The 15,651-nt window shown below is 44.0% G+C and overlaps 1 protein-coding gene across 10 annotated transcripts in view; it reads left to right on the top strand.

The window, feature by feature from the left end:
• FAT1 (FAT atypical cadherin 1) overlaps window positions 1-15,651 on the top strand; it is a 180,141-nt gene that overhangs the window by 3,381 nt on the left and 161,109 nt on the right. Inside the window, exon 1 of one of the 10 annotated variants that reach the window (XM_060778587.2) lies at window positions 4,247-4,404. The exons of the other annotated variants lie outside the window; for them this stretch is intronic. The gene's annotated coding sequence lies outside the window, so the exon portion shown is untranslated. Of the gene's footprint in view, window positions 1-4,246; window positions 4,405-15,651 lie in introns of those variants that run through there. 10 annotated transcript variants of the gene reach the window in all.

The following is a 15,651-nucleotide window of genomic DNA, read 5'->3' as shown; positions in this document are numbered from 1 at the left end:
GGGAAGCTGCCTTTTAAGGGCCGAAGCCTTAAGGAGGGATTCAAAGGCAGGAGCTGAAAGGCTGAGTGGGTGGAAACGCGCACTTTGAGAGCCAAAGTGGTTCCCCCCCTTCTTCATCTTCTTTTCAAAGGAATAAGACCTCTCTTGTTCTGATTGATGACCTCACCAGCCTCATGAATTCAACCCCAAACCGTTCAAGCCACCAAAGGACAACTAAGAGCCCTTCCACACAGCCATATAACTCAGAATGCACAATATCTGCTTTGAACTGGATTATTTGAGTCCACGTTGCCATATAACCGAGTTCAATGTGGATTTTATACAGCTGTGTGGAAGGAGTCTGCATTACACCTAACTCTGGCCCCTCTGAACAAACCTCTGAGGATGCCTGCCATAGATGCAGGTGAAACGTCAGGAGAGAATGTTACTGGAACATGGCCAAACAGCCCAACAAACTCACAGCAACCCAGTGATTCAGGCCATGAATGCCTTTGACAACACATAGATCCAATCTGGGTTACTGTAAGTGTTTCCAGGCTGACTGGCCATGTTCCAGAAGCATTCTGTCCTAACATTCCACCCACATCTATGACAGGCATCCTCAGAGGTTGTGAGGTCTGTTGGAAACTAGGCAAGTGGGTTTACCTATCTATGGAATGTCCAGGGTGGGACGAAGAATTCTTGTCTGCTTGAGGTAGGTGTGAATGTTGCAATTGGCCACCTTGATTAGTATTGAATGGCCTTGCAGCTTCAAGGCTTGGCTGCTTCCTGCCTGGGGAAATCCTTTGTTGGGAGGTGATTAATTGGCCCTGATTGATTCGTGTCTGGAATTCCCCTGTTTTTGAGTGTAGTTCTTTATTTACTGTCCTGATTTTAGAGTTTTCAAAATGCTGTAGCCAGTTTATGTTCATTTTCATGGTTTCCTCCTTTCCGTTGAACTTGTCCACATGCTTGTGGATTTCAATGGCTTCTCCATGTAGTCAGACATGGTGGTTTTTAGAGTGGTCCAGCATTTCTGCATTCTCAGATAATATGCTGTGTCCAGGTTGGTTCATCAGGTGCTCTGCTAAGGCTGACTTCTCTGGTTGAATTGGTCTGCAGTGCCTTTCATGTTCCTTGATTTGTGTTTCGGTTCACATCCTCTGAGGATGATTGCCATAGATGTGGGTGAAATGTCAGGAGAGAATGCTACAGGGATATAGCTATACAGCCTGAAAAACCCAGTGATTCTGGCCATGAATGCCTTTGACAACACATAGATCCAGTCTGTTTGGATTTTTTAAATAAATTCTTCAGCAAAAGTGCTCAACTTCTGCTTATGACAGTGTCGTGCAGTGTGACTTTAACTGCTATGTTTCAATGCTGTAGCATCCCTGGGGCTATATTTTTATATGATGAGTGCTGATGTTTCCCAGGATAGCCTTGAGCCCTGGCAGATTATTTTATTTATAGTGTCGGATACGAATCGAGGGCACAGTTGTAATGTATTTAAAAACACAAACAAAGTTCAAAAACTTGGCATTATATACCAATTGTCCTTTGAGCAGTAGCTGGTCATTAGGAGAGCCTCTGGTGTTGCTATAAGATGGTCCTCCATTGTGCATGTGGCAGGGCTCAGGCTGCATTGTAATAGGTCAGTGTTTCTCAACAAGGGGTTTTCATAGGGGTCGCCATCAACCATCAGATGGTCTTGGGAACCCCTTTGGCAGAAAAGGCTGAAGATCTCTCAGCTTGTCCTTCTCGCCCTTTTTGGAAACACTGCGAATCCTCCCACCAAAAGCCTTCCTCCACTGTGATTGGCCAGCCTCTCAGCCAAGGGGAAGGATGTTTCTGAGACTTGGGGGGGGGGGGGGCAGGGAATGGAGAGCAGACATTCTTGGTGCATGGCAGCATAGTGCACATGTGCGTGTGAGAGAGAGCATGCGAGGTTGGAAGGAGGCTTGCCCCAGCAAGTCCCTTCAAGGCATGTGGGTTCTTTGTGGGAAGTTTGGCTCAATTCTATTGTTGGTGGGGTCCAGAATGCTCTTTGATTATAGGTGAACTATAAATCCCAGCAACTACAACTCCCAAATGTCAAGGTCTATTTCCCCAAACTCCATCAGTGTTCACATTTGGCCATATTGAGTATCCGTGCCACGTTTGGTCCAGATCCATCATTGTTTGAGCCCACAGTGCTCTCTGGATGCAGGTGAACTACAACTCCCAAACTCAAGGTCAATGCCCACCAGACCCTTCCAGTATTTTCTGTTGGTCGTAGGAGTTCTATGTGCCGAGTTTGGTTCAATTCCATTGTTGGTGGAGTTCAGAATGCTCTTTGATTGTAGATGAACTATTAATCCAAGCAACTACAACACTCAAATGACAAAATCAATCCCCCGCCCCTAACCCCACCAGTATTCAAATTTGGGCATATTAGGTATTTGTGCCCAATTTAGTCCAGTGAATGAAGATACATCCTGTATATCAGATATTTACATTACGATTCATAACAGTAGCAAAATTACAGTTATGAAATAGCCATGAAAATAGTTTTCTGGTTGGGGGGTCACCTCAACATGAGGAACTGTATTAAGGGGTCACGGCATTAGGAAGGTTGAGAAACATTGTAATAGGTGGTCTGTGGTTTGCTCTTCTCCCCACTCGCATGTTGTGGACTTCACTTTGTGGCCCCATTTCTTAAGGTTGGCTCTGCATCTCGAAGTGTCAGACCACAGTCTGTTCAGCACCTTCCAAGTTGCTCATTCTCCTGTGTGCCCAGGGGGGAGTTTCTCATCCGGTATCAGCCATTGAATGAGGTTCTGGATTTTAGCCTGCCACTTTTGGACTCTTGCTTGCTGAGGTGTTCCTGCGAGTATAGCCTTGAGCCCTGGTAGTGAAAGAGAGGCCACTTAACATTAGTATGGGCAGTCTCTTGCTTTTCTTCCAGCCACAGTCCAAACTCTCCAGTCCCCAAATACTATATTATTTGGCAGAATTTACTTCTGAAAAGGTGAACTAGGGGCCCTTCCTTGCAGCCCTATATCTCAGAATATCCAGGCAGAAAATCCCACAATATCTGCTTTGAACTGGGTTAGTTGAGGGCCCTTCCACACAGGCATATAACCCAGAATATCAAGGCAGGAAATCCCACAATATTTGTTGTGTACTGTGTGATCTGAGTCTACACTGCCCTGTATTCCAGTTTAAAGCAAATAATGAGGGATTTCCTGTTTTGATATTCAGGGCTGTGTGGAAGGGCCCTGAGTCCACACTCAGATAATGTGGGACTTCCTGCGTTGGTATTCTGGGATAAAGGGCTGTGTGGAAGGGCCATAGGCTTGTGTGACCCTGGGCCCTTCTACACTGCCCCATGTCCCAGGATCTGATCCCAGGTTTTCTGTTTATCCCAGATTATCTGGCAGTGGGGACTCAAATATAATCCAGTTTCAAGCAGAAAAGCTGGGATCAGATCCTTGGAGAGCTAAGCCTGTCTGGAAGGGCCCATTCTCTGCTCTCCTTCCTTCCTTCCTTCCTTCCTTCTCTCCTTCCTTCCTTCCTTCTCTCCTTCCTTCTTTTCTTCTTTCTTTCTTTCCTTCCTTCCTTCTCTCCTTCCTTCCTTCTTTCTTTTCTTCCTTCCTTCTCTTTCCTTCCTTCCTTCTCTCCTTCCTTCTTTCTTTCTTTCCTTCCTTCTCTCCTTCTTTCTTTCTTTCCTTCCTTCTTTTCTTCCTTCCTTTGCTCCTTCCTTCCTTCTTTCCTTCCTTCCTTCTTTCCTTCTCTCCTTCCTTTGTTCTTTTCTTCCTTCCTTCCTTCTCTCCTTCTTTCCTTCCTTCTCTCCTTCCTTCTTTCTTTTCTTCCTTCCTTCTCTTTCCTTCCTTCCTTCTTTCTTTCTTTCTTTCATTCTTTCTTTTCTTCCTTCTTTCTTTCCTTCCCTTCCTCCCTCTTCCTTCCTTCTTTCCTTCCTTACTTCCCTCCCTCCCTCTTTCTCTCCCTCTTCCTCCCCCTGCCTCCTTCTGCCTTCCTCTGGGTCCCGTCTCCTCCTCCCTCCCGGCCCCGTCCTGCTCTCGAGGGAGCGAGGGAAATGGCTGGAGCTGAAGGGCTATAATCACTCCGGAGCCAGCTGGTTGCGAGCCGCTGAAAAAGTGCGGTTGAGGCTTTCATGCCAGAGAAATTAGTTCCGGAGGCGGTTTTGGGGCGGGCGGCCCCGCTTCGGCGGAGGAATCTGGGCTTGGAGAGAGAGAGAGAGAGAGAGAGATTGAGAGAGGGAGCCGCGTGGAGGGAGGGAGGGAGAGAGAGAGGGAAAGAAGGAGAAAGGAAGAGAGGGGCGCCTTTGCAGCCAGGCAAAGAGAGAAAAGACAAGCCTGACCATGCGGGAGTGGGCATTTCAGCTGCTGCTTCCCTTCCTGAAGCCTCCCCCGAAGTGCTGAGGTAAGTCTCTTGATAGTCTATGGAGGAAGGATCTCTTTGAAGGGGGGAAAAGTTAGAGCGTGGAAAGACTTAGCAGTTCCTTCTCTTGTTTCTGTGCCTTGGAAAGTTAACTTTATTAGGGGAGGAGAAGCCACTGAGCATTGGAGTCCTAGAAAGTAACTTTCCCCTTGCTAAAGGAACCTGGAAGAAACTTTTTTCACAGATGGAGAGGAGCTTGGGCTTGAAGGAGACTTGAGACTTCCAGCTTCTGAGCTCCTCCCCCCCCCCCCATTTATTTGGGCTTTGTATTGCCTTCAAAGCAAGCCCAGTGAAAAGGGGAGGGCTGAGTGGGACGTGATGGGAATGGCCAATGGGGCCCAAGGGGGCTCCTGCAACAGGAGGTCTGCCCTGGCTATTGTCCTCCTGCCACGAGCTACACAATACCAGCCATGCACTGGGAAGGGAAGTTTCAGGAGATTTGGGGGGAATCTTTCAACCCCTTTAGACAAATAAATTACCCCATGGTGTGATCTTGGAAGTTTCAGACCAGACAAACCCTATATCCCAGGTTTTTTTTTTTTTGCATTAAACTGGATTATATGAGTCCCCACTGCCAGATAATCTGGGATAAACAAAAAAAACCTGAGATCACATCCTCTGATATAGAACCTGTCTGGAAGGGCCCCAGGTCAGGTACCTGAAGCAGGTGGGGAGTGGTTGGTGGGCATCCAGGCATTCCCTCTATATTTTGGAATATACCACCTCTTGGCGGGAGTTTTTGGGGATCCTTCAAACCCTTTAGACAAATAAATTACCCCATGGTGTGATCTTGGAAGTTTCAGACCAGACAGACCCTATATCCCAGGGTCTGATCCCAGATTTTTTGCATTAAACTGGATTATATGAGTCCCCACTGCCAGATAATCTGGGATAAACAAAAAAAAAAAAACCTTAGATCACATCCTCTGATATAGGGCCTGTTTGGAAGGGTCCCAGGTCAGGTACCTGGAGGGGTGGTGGGCATCCAGGAGTTCCCTCTATATTTTGGAATATACCACCTCTTGGCGGGAGATTTTGGGGATCCTTCAACCCCTTTAGACACAAAAATTACCCCATGGTGTGATCTTGGAAGTTTCGGACCAGACAGATTATATCCCAGGGTCTGATCCCAGATTTTTTTTTGCATTAAACTGGATTATTTGAGTCCCCACTGCAAGATAATCTGGGATAAACAAAAAAAAACCTGAGATCACATTCTCTGGGAGGGCCCCAGGTCAGGTACCTGAAGCAGGTGGGGAGGGGTAGTGGGCATCCAGGATTTCCCTCTATATTTCGGAGTATTCTACCTCTTGAGTATCCCTGGTTTGAGAAAATCCTGTGAAACAGTTGCGAGTTCCCATAAGCCGGCTTGAAGGTGTATACATAGAGAATGTGTGTTCCATTCTAGAAATATAGTACAACTCTCTGCCGGAACATGTCTGCTTTTGATGCCGGAGAGTCTCCAGTTCCTGCTGCTTCAAGACATACTGTCGGGCTCTCTCTCTCTCTCTCTCTCTCTCTCTCTCTCTCTCTCTCGACTCCTTCCACACAGCTGAATAAAATCCCACCTTATCTGCTTTGAACTGGAAAATACAGCAGTGTGGGCTCAGATAACTCAGTTCAAAGCAAATATTGTGAGATTTTCTGTCTTGATATTCTGGGTTATATGACTGTGTGGAAGGGTCATTGGTTGCTATGAGTTTTCCAGGCTGTATGGCTATGTCCCAGAAGCATTCTCCCCTGACATTTCACTCACATCTATGGCAGGCATCCTCAGAAATTGTGAGGACTGTTGGAAACTAGGCAAATTGGGGTTTATATATCTGTGGAATAATGTCCAGGGTGGGAGACAGAACTCTTGTCTGTTTGAGGCAGGTGTGAATCTTGCAATTGGCCACCTTGATTAGCATAGAATAGCCTTTCAGCTTCAAGGCTTGGCTGCTTCCTGCCTGGGGGAATCCTTTGTTGGGAGGTGATTCTCCGGCCCTGACTGTTTCTTGTCTGGAATTCCTCTTTTTTGATTGTTGTTCTTTATTTACTGTCCTGATTTTAGAACTTTTTAAATACTGGTAGCCAGATTTTGTTCATTTTCATGGTTTCCTTTCTGCTGAAATTGTCCATGTGCTTGTGGATTTCAGTGACTTCTCTGTGTAGCTTGACATGATAGTTGTTAGAGTGGTCCATCATTTCTGAGTTCTCAAATAATATGCTATGTCCAGGTTGGTTCATGAGGTGCTCTGCTGTGTTTGAATTAGTCTGCAGTGCCTTTCATGTTCCTCGATATGTGTTTGGGCAATGCTGCATTTGGTGGTTCCTAGGTAGATTTGTCCACAGCCTCATGGTATATGGTAGACAACTTCAGAAGTGAGATGATACCTCTTGTCCTTTGCTGAATGTAGCATTTGTTGGGTTTTCTTAGTGGGTCTGTAGATAGTTTGTAGGTTGTGTTTCTGCATCAGCTTCCTTAGGTGGTCAGTGGCTCCCTTGATGTATGGTAAGACCATACATGCAGTCAGGCTTTGAATCTGCAATGACATTAAATGCTAATCAAGGTGATCAATTGAAGTATTCACACAGAGTTTTTCTCCCAACCTGGACTTTCCACCGATATATAAACTTCACTTGCCTAGTTTTCAACAGACCTCACACCTCTGAGAATGCCTGTCATAGATGTGGGTGAAATGTCAGGAGAGAATGCTTCTGAAATATGGCCATATAGCCCGGAAAACTCACAGCAGCCCAGTGATTCTGGTCATGAAAGCTTTCAACTATCCTATGAAACTGTTGGAGTTCCTACAAGTCGGCTTGAAGGTGGTGTATACATAGGGAATGTGTTACATTCTAGAAATATAGTACAACTCCCTGCCCGACCATGTCTGCTTTTGATGCCGGACAGTCTCCAGTTCCTGCTGCTCTAAGACATACTGACGGTCCTTCTCTTCTTCAGTTGTTCTTTGTAGCTGATGACCTTTGTATCTTCTCTGTTTTTCAAAATCTCTTCCTTCACCGCCCGTTTTCCTTGTTACCTGCCCGGACATGAAAAATGGGAGGAAGGAAAGAGTAATTATCTCCTTCCTTATTTGTAGGAGTTGGAAAGGAGAACGCAGTTAACTGTGGACTGGCTTGCGATTCCCCCCCCCCCCCCCCACTTCAGTCCCTGTAAGAAATGTCTTGAGGGAAAATAGATTGGTGATTAATATTGTATCCAAAAGAGAAAGTGTGCATTGGTTTTCTGTAAGCATTAAATATGTAATGACAGTATAAACTGGATATCCATAAGCTGAGAGTTATTTATTGTGTACATAGGAGGAAAAATAAAATGCCGAATCCGTTTGCTACAGACATTCAAAGTTAAATTGGGCACCACAGTTGAAGAGAGATATTGACAAGCTGGAATATGTCCAGAGGAGGGCAACTAAAATGATCAAGGGTCTGGAGAACAAGCCCTATGCAGAGCGGCTTAAAGAGCTGGGCATGTTTAGTTTGCAGAAGAGAAGACTGAGAGGAGGCTTATGTGATCCCTCATTGTCCGAGTAGGATTGTCTTCCAAGATTGGTGTACTGGCAGTGGGTCCATAGGTGACTGTGGAGCCCTATTCTTGATCTACATGCTCTCCCGCAGTGAGGGCATCGATTTCCAGATGGAAAGCGGTCCCGGTCAGGATTGGCTTGATGCACCTTCCTCTTGGCACGTTTCTCTCTTTCACCCTCCATTCGTGCCTCTTCAAATTGTACAGCACTGCTGGTCACAGCTGACCTCCAGCTGGAGTGCTCAAGGGCCAGGGCTTCCCAGTTCTTAGTGTCTATGCGAGAGTTTTTAAGGTTGGCTTTGAGCCCATCTTTAAATCTCTTTTTCCTGCCCACCAACATTCTGTTTTCCATTCGGAGTAGAGCAACTTCTTTGGGAGACAGTGGCCGGGCATCCAGACAATGTGGCTGGTCCAGCAGAGTTGATGGCTGAGGACCATTGCTTCATTGTTGGTGGTCTTTGCTTCTTCCAGCGCACTGATATTTGTCCGCTTGTCTTCCCAAGAGATTTGCAGAATTTTTTGGAGGCAACACTGATGGAATCATTCTAGGAGTTGCATGTGACGTCGATAGACAGTCCACATCTCGCAGTATAAATATATGAGGGGAAGTCATAGGGAGGAGGGAGCAAGCTTACTTTCTGCTGCCCTGGAGACTAGGACACGGAGCAGTGGCTTCAAACTACAGGAAAGGAGATTCCATCTGAACATTCGGAATAACTTTCTAACTTTGAGAGCTGTTCAGCAGTGGAACTCGCTACCCCGAAGTGTGGTGGAGGCTCCTTCTATGGAGGCTTTTAAACAGAGGCTGGATGGCCATCTGTTGGGGTGCTTTGAATGCGATTTTCCTTCTTCTTGGCAGGGGGTTGGACTGGATGGCCCATGAGGTCTCTTCCAACTCTATGATTGTAAACATTTTGAATCCTCACTAATATCAGCAAGTAGGTAACAAACTGGATACCAAGAAACTGTTAGGGAAAACAACCCTAAATTATAAAGCAGATCATCCAAAAACAAAAACAGGATACAAAAGTTGAGCATCAGCTCATTACCAAGCAGAGCGTGAAGTGCCATGTGATGTGGCTGTAAAGTATTAAGAGCTTAGGAAGCAAACATGCTCCAATCTTTTTTTAAAAAAATCACAAAATGTTTATTTACAATAATAAGAAATAACTGCATTTCTTAATAACCAAGAACTAGCTTTCAGCTACTCTAACACCCATCTCTTCTAAGGTTTCAAGAGAGGGGGAAAATCACTACATCTAAGCGGAGAGATCTCAAAGCACACAGCACATACTCTTCATATTAAAGTATAAGAAGGCAGAAGGCAGATTCAAAAAGTTTGCAGTAGAAAAGTATTGATTGAATGAGAACAGAAACAGAGAGAAGAAAAAGATACAGTCCTTACTGCCTTTCAGGAGACATGGGGAACCCTCAGATTATTCTCTATCTGCTCCTCATTGAGGACTTGAGACTTGGGCAGTGTGGGGTTGAATCCCAACGGAGACCACAAGTGGGTAGACCTTGTACTCAATGGGATGAACCAATGGTCAAGCTATTTGGCCAAAAATGCAAAAGAAAAGCATAGGATCGTATATTTTGGCAAATGGTCTATTTGAGTGAAACCCAAAGGAGTGGACCAACAACAGATAGGACAGGATAACAACAGCGGGCCTTTCCAGTCAGACCCTATATCCTAGGATCTGATTCTAGATTTTCTGTTTATCCCAGATTACCTGGCAGAGTAGACTCATATAATCCAGTTTAAAATAGAAAACCTGGGATCAGATCCCAGGATATAGGGCCTGTCTGGAAGGGCTCAGTGTGTGTGTGTATGCCTTTAAGTTCCCTTTCCAACTTACAGTGATCTCTGAATTTTATAGAGTTTTCTTAGGCAAGGAATGGAGCTGTAATTAGTGTATATCTGTGCAGAAGTAACTTCTCTTGAGTTCAAGGCTATTCTCTTGTGAAGGGATGTAGGCTTGTAACCCATATTCTTCCCATTAGGAAAAAAAATATAACTGAATGAGGCTGACAGTGACCAACCAAATTCCATCAGGATGTCAGTGGGACTTCAAAGTGGTTAAGTTCTGCTAAATTGTGTCCTTGATCTTTCCATTTCCTCCTCTCCTTTCTTTTTCTTGTTGGCAGTTACAGCAAGAGTGTGACCCCAAAACTCTTTGAAGGTTAAAGAATGGAGTGTTCAGAGAAGAAAAATTCAAAAGTTAACTCTTTTTGACTGTAATCACACACTCGTTCACTTAGAAGTAGGCTTCATGGGATATAGTGGAAATGTGCACCAGATAGTGCTGATGGATGTTGGGTTACTTTCCTATTATGTCTTTTGTAGAATAGCCGGTAGTGCAGTGGGTTAAAGTACTGAGCTGCTGAACTTGTTGATGGAAAGGTCACAGGTTTGAAACCAGGAAGTGGCGTGATCTCCTGCTGTTAGCCCCAGCTTCTGCCAACCTAGCAAATCAAAAACATGCATATGTAAATAGATCAGTAGGTACCGTTCCATGGTGGTCCAGGCCTTAGTTACATCCAGAATGGACTACTTTAAAGCACTCTACATGGGGCTGCCTTTGAAGACGGTTCGGAAACTGCAGCTAGTGCAGAGGTCAGCTGACAGATTACTAACTGGAGCAAGCTACAGGGAACTTGTTGGAAGCTAGCTCCACTGGCTTCCAACAAGTTTCCAGGCACAATTCAAGGTGCAGGCTATTGCCCTATATGCTTCGGGTCCAACCTATCTTCATGACCGCATCTCTTTCTATGAACCGGTGCGGGCTCTGAGATCGACAGGGGAGGCCCATCTCTCAGTCCCACCGCCATCTCTGGTGGGGATGAGAGAGAGGGCCTTCTCCGTGGTGGCTCCCTGGCACTGGAATACCCTCCCAAAAGAGATTAGATTAGCCCCCACCCTTCAATCCTTCCATTCCAACCTGAAAACATGGATGCTCAGGCAGGCCTTTGACCTTGAGTAGGCTGAATGGGCCCATATGAAGCTGACACTTGGCACCTTGTGAATTGATGACAATTTTATCTATTGTTTTAAAATTGTATTATTTTGATTTTATGCCACAGGTATTGACAGGGGTTGTTGTTATAATTTTATGTGTCCGTTTTATACTTTTGTACCATTTTTACCTGTTGTATGTTATATCATGACCCTGGAGTGCCTTGTAAGCCACCCCGAGTCCCTTTGGAGAGATGGTGGCGGAATGTAAATAAAGCATTATTATTATATTAAATAGTAAGGAATTATTGGACCAGCAGTTCAAAACCATCTAAAACCTCCCATTTGCTGATTTGTACGTTGGCTTGTCAGTTAGATTAAGACTAAGGGCCCTTCCACACAGTCCTATATCCCAGAATATCAAGGCAGAAAATCCCACATTATTTGAGTGTGGACTCAGATAACCCAGTTCAAAGCAGATAATGTAAGATTTTTCTGCCTTGATAATCTGGGATATAGGGCTATATAATCCAGAATATCAAGACAAGGGGTGCAAGGGGGTGGGGGAAGAGAGAGTTGCTGATTTTGGTGGGAGCAATGGGATCCAATCTAAATATCCAAGGGGATACTGGCCTATGTTTGCAATAAGTACTATTGAGAACTCAGGAAGAGTCGTAGCATATGCATCATGGATACACATGCCATTTCCTCAAAGCTTCTTCAGGTTCACTTTGGTATGTTTATTTCTTTAATAGTTGGAAATGTACTTGAAAGATTTAGCTAGTTAGGAACTAAGTTTGATCTTCTTTATTTGGAAGAAGAATAAACTGATAAAAGTAATTTTGCTGGTGTTGTAAACACAATTATTACGAAAAATAGCAATTTACTAAGGAGTACAATGGGTCTTGTTATTTATGTTTTATCTATATGCCAGTAATTCAGTGAATAAATTGTTTCTGTGTGTCTGAATGATAGACCCTAGTCTAAACAAGACAACTTGAAGTCCTAAATTGTTTTGCAGTGTTGTCTAACTCAAGAAGGCAGGAGGGGGGCGGGGAAGCAGACTTCAGCCTTGTAGTATTGTCTTTGTTTTCAGCCAGAATCCCAAGTTTCGCTAAGCAGACTGATGTAAAAGATACTGACTCACAATTAAGGAATTCTGAGTCCTGGAGTTTGTTTTTAATATCAGAGCTGATCTGAGTGAACAACTTTTGAACAAATTTTGAAATCAGTTTGTTTCTACTGTGAAACCAGAGGAAATTTGTAATATTTACTAGTCTGTTTGTACTTGATTTAGCTAACCTGGAATTTGTTTAAAACCACAATATTTGTTTTAAATGTGCAACGTAAAACAAATTTTACTTTACACCAAGTTTCATGTCAGGAATCATCCTGACCCATGGACGTAGGTGAGCGCAGGAGAGCCTGTATACTTGAGGCTTTGCTCAAGTTCTTTCCACCCACACAGCTCTAAATTGTGGTCTACCATTGTGTGCAGTTTCTAAATATTCAATATCCATGATTTCACTTACCCAAGCTCCAAAATTGTTTCTCCTCTTAACTTTTTCTGGGTTTCTCCAGATCAACCAGTGCTTTTTGTGGCCTAAGTGTATTCAAATATAGGTTCTACTATTATCTACTGTTTCACGGTGGATCTTGGAAAGTATCTTCTATAGCGTCACTACTGTATAAATGCCTGGGCATTTGGACTTTTCTTGTAATCCTTGTTGGGAAATTTGTGTAGGGTACTGATTGCTTGGGAGGCCTCGGTGACACAGCAGTTAAACCGCTAAGTTTCAGAACCTGCTGATCAAAAGGTCAGCAGTTCGAATCCCCAGGATGGAGTCAGCTCCCGCTGTTAGCCCCAGCTTCTGGCAACTTAGCAGTTCGAAAACATGCAAATGTGAGGAGATCAGTAGGTACCGCTTTGATGGGAAGATAACGATGCTCCATGCGGTCATGCTGGCCACATGGCTTAGGAGATGTCTACAGACAACGCCAGCTCTTCGGCTTATTAATGTAGATGAGCACTACCTCTCAGACACAAATAGACTTAATGTCAGAGGAAACCTTTACCTTTACTTACTGATTGCTTGAAGTAATTGCCATAGGATGCAGGTGGGCAATCTCTGAAATCCATTTGTTGTCCCTTTCAACCTGAAGGGGACAGACCAACATGTTCCTCAACCTTCCAAACAAAATTGGAGCACCTGATTTTGTAAAACCACTCTGTGAGTGAAAGAGACCCGAGACAAAACAGCAAGGTCACCTTAGCTTCTGTGGACTTCTTGGAATGATAATTCTAGTTTTTGACTTTTTTGGAAGGACTGGTTGAGCCTTTGGGAGTAAGCATTCAGTAGCGGCTCCTTGTAAAAATGTGCCACTGGATTCCCTTTCCTGCTGTAGGAAATAAGAGTTCTTTTCATATTACAGTAGGCTCCAAAACCCAGCAAAATATGCTTTTTCCTTGAGCATGACAGCGGCAGAGTCATGCTCAACCAAATTCTTTCTCTATGAAGAACTAACATATCTGTGAAATGGTTTTGTTTTCCATTTCCGCTTATCACCTCCACTTTAGGGATTTTGTTCCATCATCTTTTACCACAGTCAAATGACTTTGGGAGATAGACTTGGATTTTATGAGAGCTCATGTGCTTAAATTAACTCGGATAGTGTTTTAAGGCGTCTGTTCACATGTTTACATTTGTATCAATCAGGTAAACAGGAGACTTCATGAACAGCTTTTGGTGGAAAAAAGTGGATGTTTCAGGCTTAAACATAGGCTATCCTTTTGAGACTTTCCTGACTTCATTCAGAAGAATCAATTTGCTATTCTGTTGCTACGAAAGAGAGTGCCAAATCTCAATCTTCCATCACATTTTCTCTCATGTCATTGTTCTGTGCCTTCTGGTTGTTTCTGACTTGTGGCCACCCTAATGTAAACCTATTGCAGGGAATTCTTGGCAAGATTTGTTCAGAGAGTTTTTTTTTTTACTTTTGCCTCTGAGACTGAGAGAGTGTGATTTGTCCAGGGACACCCAGTAGATTTCCATTGTGGAATGGGAACTGGAACCATAGTTCAGTGCTCAAAGTACTTTGTCTGTCTGTCTGTCTGTCTGTCTACACACACACACACACAAGCTTGGGTACCCGGTGTTGCCAAGGTTATTTGAAAAAGTCTTTTTTATTTTACAAAATACATAATGTTATGGGCGAGCTACAATTCACATCATGCCAGGTTAACCACCTTGAACTCCATCAGTTTGTCATGTGGGGCATGTTTGCTCTAGGTGCATCATTGGTGAGGTTCAGTGTGATCTCTGGCTGCAGGATAAACTACAGCTCCTACCATGGTGAGTAAGTCCCTTCAAACCTCTGCAGTAGGTTCAGTTGGTCATAGGGGTTCGGTGTGCCAAGTTTGGTCCAGATTCATCATCAGTGGTGGTCACAGTGTCTGGTTGGATGTGAACTACAACTTTCAGAAATGAAGGTCAGTTTTCCCCAAACCCCTCCAGTATTTTCAGTTGGTCACAATGGTTCTGTGTGTGAAGTTAGGTCCAAGGTGGGGTCCAGATTGCAGGTGAACTGTAAATCCCAATACCTACAATGGCTATAAAGCAAGAATTCCCCCCAAACCTCTCCAGTATTTTTCTTAGGTCATGGGGGTTCTGTGTGCCAAATGTGGTGCAGGTCCATTGTCAGTAGGGGTCACAGTGCTATGACTTGATGCTGGGTGAACCACAACTTCCATCATGTGGAGTAAATCCCCCAAACTCCTCCAATATGTATAGTTGCTGATTAGTTCTGCTTTGTTTGTTGTTCAGAGTTGAAAAGAGTAGGAAAGTGTTAAGGGAGAGGCAGTGCACAGAATCAATCAAATTCCACACCAGTGGAGAAAGTAAGAAACACTGGGATGTCTGTGGTGGAGGAAACATGTAAAATCTAGAATGAAATTGTCCCTGAATGAAAGCATTCCTTGGGTGGTGGACAGTGTGATGTATGGGGAGAACATTGGCAGGAGTTGGGCTACATGTTCATGGCACTCACTATAACCTGAAATGTCATTGGAGGGAAGGCTTTTGGTGGCTCCTCAGCACTGTGAGTTAAAACTGTTTGTGGAAGTAGGAGCCTGTCTGTGGAAGTGGGCATCCCCACCACATACACTCACACATTTTCACTTTTGTTTTGTGTGTGTGTGTTTATACAAGTTCATTTATTTTTTGTTCAGGTGGCATATCTTAGCAGAAATGATATTATAAATGTCCACAGGTTATCTCATCAGTATCTATCTTGGTTGATGAAAAATTGAACTAGTTTGCTTTTATCTAACCAAGATGTTGAACATGCATGCTTAATTCATTCCTAAGCATACATCATACTTTTTTTGAGACAGAAGATTAGAGCATAGAGTACCTACAGGTAACTATTTCATTATCTATTGTTGTTCTTCCTGAATTGGAAAGCTCTGCTTGTTAAGATTTATATATTGCCATAAGATTTCCTGCAAAACATACCCCTTCCTGAGATCTCATGCTGCGTATCCTGCATTCAGGTGGAGTAAAAAGTCAAAGTTTGCTTGTGCTGAAGATGAGGTGTTTCACGCCTTAAGCATTGTGCTCTATCCAGATAAGCCAATGCATTTACCTTGGGTAGGAACTACTGTTTGGTTTGTCATGTATGAGTATGTGAATATTGAGGCCCAGTAATATAAATTACTATGTTATTCAAAGGTGTAATATTGTTC

Source organism: Anolis sagrei, chromosome 5 (assembly GCF_037176765.1).
Source record: "Anolis sagrei isolate rAnoSag1 chromosome 5, rAnoSag1.mat, whole genome shotgun sequence".
Taxonomy (NCBI): domain Eukaryota; kingdom Metazoa; phylum Chordata; class Lepidosauria; order Squamata; family Dactyloidae; genus Anolis; species Anolis sagrei.
The sequence above is the reverse complement of the archived record's forward strand: the minus strand, read 5'-3'. Positions and strand labels throughout refer to the sequence as shown.